General features: G+C 25.2%; 1 long non-coding RNA gene across 1 annotated transcript; it reads left to right on the top strand.

Moving 5' to 3' along the window:
• Positions 1 to 1,724: 1,724 nt before the first annotated feature.
• Positions 1,725 to 2,539, top strand: LOC126897752 (uncharacterized). The gene is made up of 4 exons (XR_007702181.1): positions 1,725 to 1,812; positions 1,953 to 2,085; positions 2,221 to 2,385; positions 2,472 to 2,539. It is a non-coding gene; the product is annotated as an uncharacterized LOC126897752 (long non-coding RNA).
• The last annotated feature ends 2,596 nt before the right edge of the window (positions 2,540 to 5,135 follow it).

Raw genomic sequence — 5,135 nt, forward strand, 5'->3', positions numbered from 1 at the left:
ATACTAGACGGCAAAATGGTATGCAATCGGTAATGAGTTAGGTGAACGAAGTAGAAAATTTATGTAGAAAAATAGATAAAAATATGAGAGAAGAATATATTACGTATATAAGAATATAGTACGTATATTTTAAGAGGTTTGAAAGAATCTGTATTACACGTTATTTCACATTTAGTTCCACACGTGCCTTACAAAAATGTTTTTGTAATAAAAAATGATACCGATGTTTTGAATGAAATTAAATATAAACAGGGGACACCTATTAAAATTTTGTCAGAATTAAACGCCGACCAACGATTTAAAGCACTTATTATAATTAATAAATATAAACATCTTTTTATCTCTGACCCACTAGATATTGGTTGCGCAAGAGTAGACCCGTGCGAAATAAAATTAATTTCTGACAAGCCAATTTTTCAACCTAAGGCGGTTAGGACGGTAAGGACCATGTAACCCCGTTACAAAGAGAAAAATATATATTAAACAGTATATTTAGTTTAATATACTGAATTACTTTATATTAAATTTACGACATGTGAACTTTCATAAAATATCTATATTATTTTATAAACAAATGTAATAAATGAAAAAAAAAATTTGAATACTTTTTTCCTAGACACCTTTAAAAAATAAAATTAATATTTTGATAAATATCTGATATAAATTCTTAAAACATTGATTTTTCTATCCAATAAGTAGTGTAATTATAAATTTTTTTATATACTTAATATATAGCTTAATAAATTATTTTCAATGAATTAAGTCTCCATGACAATCATATATAAACGTTGACTATGTCAACATTTGAGTCAGTTCGTTTTTTTTGTAAAAATAAGCTATCCTCTTCTGTATGCATTCTGAGTTATTTAACTAATTACTCATATGTCACGTGAAAATAATATGGTTAGTTATATTTATGAAACAAATATGAATAATGTCAAACGTAGAATTGAAGAAATATGGAATCGTCGTTTCATGAATTCCAGTTTTATCGTCAATAGTTCAGAAGAAGACCAAAAATCAAAAAAGTCTAAAGGAGAAATTAATAACTGTATACACTATTAACATTAATTAAACTAATTATTGAGAAAAGAGAAATAGGCTTTGACATAAAATATAACAACCAAATAAAATCGAATATTCTCTTTTTGATAAATTATAATAATTCAATTATAATATTAATGTGTTATTAACGTGATTCACTATTTCAGTAAATTATAAACATCAGAATAGATATAATATCTATGTAAAAGCTTATTATCACAATAAAGATTTGCGAAACTATTTAATTAATAACTTAAAATAATGTTCTCTTTGCAGCAAATTCTAATGGAAATATTAATCCTGAAAAAAATTCGGTTAAACCAAAAAAACGTACATATAGAAAAAAAATTGAAAGTAATGAAATTATTGCAGAAAAAGTGGTAATTAAAATCGAATAAATATATCGACCCTCACAATATAATAGCAATAACTTAATATTTGCTATTATTTAGAGCAGCTATAAAAATGTATTATTTTGTCATGATATTAATAAAAAATAATTTCCATTTAAAAATCTTAATATTGTTGATTTCTATTAAGATTTTTATAAAAAAAGAGACATTTTATCGAAGATAATAATGGAATATTAATTTTATTTAATTTATTATGATTCCCTAGAAATTGATACAGCAAGGAGATATTGCAACACTTATTAAGAATGAAAAATCTGGAAAATATAGAGAGAAACTATCAGCTCCAGCAACAAAAAATTGTATAACAATTCCAAAAGACAATGCGCCATTGATACCAGCTTATCTAGTAGGAAAAGTAAATTTTATTCTGAATTTTTTTATATTTAAAAAAAATATATATGTACCCTAAATATTTCTTTTGATTTAAAGTACATGTTACAAATATATCAATTAAAATTTATCGTATAATTAAATATATTTTAATGGTTCTTTAAGAGTTTCCATAAAAAACACTTGCAACACAAAAAATGCGAAGAAAAAAAGCAAAATCTTAAATCATCCTTCAATGATACTGATCGCCCTAACTTGAAAAGTAATTCATCTGAGGAACATGAAGATGTCACAAAAAGTACATAAAAATATTTAAGCTACATTTTTATTATTGAAACAATTATTTTGTACTTTTAACCCTTAATACTTTAAAAGTTGGAAATTAATATTGAACCTTTGACTCTAATAACGTCGAATAACGTTACTTTACCAGGCGTGTCCACTTCTGAAATAAAAGAAACTCCGGAAGAAATAATAAGTAAATTAAAAAGCAAAAAATGTGAATTAACAAAGCAACTTCTAAAGATTTCCTCTAACACTGCTGTACGACCACATTTGAAAAGAAATTTATCCGAGAAAGATGAGAAAGTCATTAAAAGTATATAATCATTTTATTTTAATAATTTAACCTTTCATTAGTTTTCGTAATAATTATGTAATATTTTGGAACATTAATTTTTTTAGAGTCAAAAATAAATTCTGGAGTTTCGGTGCCAAGCACGCAAAATAACAATAACTTGCCTGCAGTGTCCAATATTGAAATTAAAGATATTTCTTTAAGGTAGAAATAGGTAAAATACTATTTTTTTATTTGTTTCATTTATTTAAACACATATAAACATGTTATGTTTAACTGTGTTTAACCTCATATTCCAAAATCTAGAAAAATTTCGTATAAAACCATTTAGCTAACTTAAGTAATTTATGAGAAGTTTTTAACTATGTTTCACTTGCAGAAGTAACGCATGATTAGAACACAAATATTCTTGATCAGTATAATGCACTCTCGTTTAAGTCACCTAAATCTTCGGATATACTTCGAACACAATTAATGAGTGCCTTAAATTGATAGTCAAAAGATCAAATGATGAAGTCCGTGCAGTTGTTACTGATTTTATAACAGCATATATTCGAGGAGGTTATCCAGCTGTAAGAAGATGGATAAAAAAAGATATTCATACACTAAAATTACTTTTTGTGCCAATGAATCTGTATGGGGTATATTGGTTATTGACTGTTGTTAACGTGCCTGAAAGAACTGTGACATCATATGATAGTCTTAAGTCATACGATGGCCCTAATACTATGGTATTTAAAGAATTTTTAATTGAATGGGAAATGGATAAAAAGGGAATAGCTTCATCATGGACATTAAAAACTGGTGAAACGTCTCGTCAAACCAATGGATATGATTGTGGTCACTTTACGGTTATTATTCTTGATAAATTTGTATAGTTCAAAACATTTTTTTACATTTTATAAGCTTATTATTATTATTATTTTATGTTACATTACTTTATTAAATAAATATAAAATTAATATAATAAAGTTATCTTAAATGAAATAATTTTATGCAGTGCTCGAAATGGAAAATTTTTTGAACCGGAACGCATTTTTTTTTTAATACATACTAAAAAAAAATCAAATTATGAGTGTCATTAATGAATGAATTCTCAATTAATGAATGTAATCCACATATACTTTTATTATATTATATGACAATCGTGCACATCGTTCAGCACACATACTCATTATGCCAATCTAGTATGGATTTTATATTTCAAGTAAAAAAAAAAAAAAATCATACCATAGAATTGGGAGATTTGCACCAACAAAATTATAATTTTCCCTTCCTGAAATACTAACCCTTTTTAATACATAAGTTATACCTACTATTTTATAAAAATCACTTTGTTTTCAGTCCTTTTAAAAATTTAAATATATTTGTATCTTTTGTACTTACCTACAAATATATATGATCTTGAATAAAAATAAATAATTTATAAAGATCTACTTATAAACTTTTCTATATTTATAACTCAAAAAGTACAGCCTCAATACAATCAAATCCGTGTCCATCCAAACAATCGAGTAATGATTTAGTAATAGTTTCAGCAGAGGTATTAGAGAGTTCAATTAAGTCAAGATTAAAAGTATAAGGTTCACCGGGAAAATCTTCAATAAATGCACGGACAACAACTACTAATGTCGTAAATTTGCTAAGAGTAGTTGACTCGTCGATTAAAATAGATATTTTTGTTTTAGTTAAAATTATATTTTGGCAAATATTTTTTTTCATTTTTGATGCTATATGGATCGCTATATTCGGACATGTTTTATCATTGGTTTTTTATGACATCGCTGTCACAGTCACGGATTGTTTATTATCAATTATTACTATCAATAGATACACTTTTTATATTGTCAGTTAGTGTATTTATGAACTCACAACAATGTGCCTTACTACCATTGATAATAACAATGCTGTGTACCTGCAAATATTGATGTCATAAAAAACTAATTAGCTACCTGTATTTGTAATCCCTTGTATNAAAAACCAATTAGCTACCAGTATTTGTAATCCCTTGTATATTATACATGTATATTAACTCAAAAATTTGAAACTTTGAATGTTTATATCTAATAAACGAATAAAGTTTAGAGGTTCATATACGTCAATTGAAAATTGACATGTACATGGTTTTTGAAGATGTTTTGACTAAAAATCAGTATTACCTGATAATAATTTATTAAATTATTGAATACCTTTATAGTCTATTGAAATCAATAGAATTAAATTGAATTAACATACATGTGTTAAGTAAAACTAGTAAATCCATTAATAATAATAACAACTCTGTGTAAAAAGACAAGCAGGTTACGAGAATACCTACTCCTGTACTAGGTTTCAGTGTTCTAATACTTTAGTATAACAGAATTCAATATAATATATTTTATTATATGTTAAAAGTATTAGAGTATTTCTATACAAGTACACGCGATTTCTTATAGTGACCAAATAATGAAAAAAAAACCCAGCACAGTGAGAACGTGACATAGTTGGGTCAAGTATAAAGATATCTAACAGTGATTAAAATCACTATCATAAAAAACGCTTCAATTAAAATCTGTAGATGGTGTTTAATTTTAAAATTTGGTATATTATCCAAAAAGCTACATTTAAAAAAATTTTGTTGAATGAAAAAGGTATATATAATAGTATTTATCATAAAAAAATTGTATTGATCCATATATTTTTCTAAAAGCTATATCATTATAAAATTAAAAATATAAATAAGAATTTTTTTACAAAAATCTTATTGTTTTTATTAACTTTGATGTTAGTTT

This window comes from Daktulosphaira vitifoliae, unplaced genomic scaffold, assembly GCF_025091365.1.
Source record: "Daktulosphaira vitifoliae isolate Bord-2020 unplaced genomic scaffold, ASM2509136v1 Scaffold_2, whole genome shotgun sequence".
NCBI lineage: Eukaryota > Metazoa > Arthropoda > Insecta > Hemiptera > Phylloxeridae > Daktulosphaira > Daktulosphaira vitifoliae.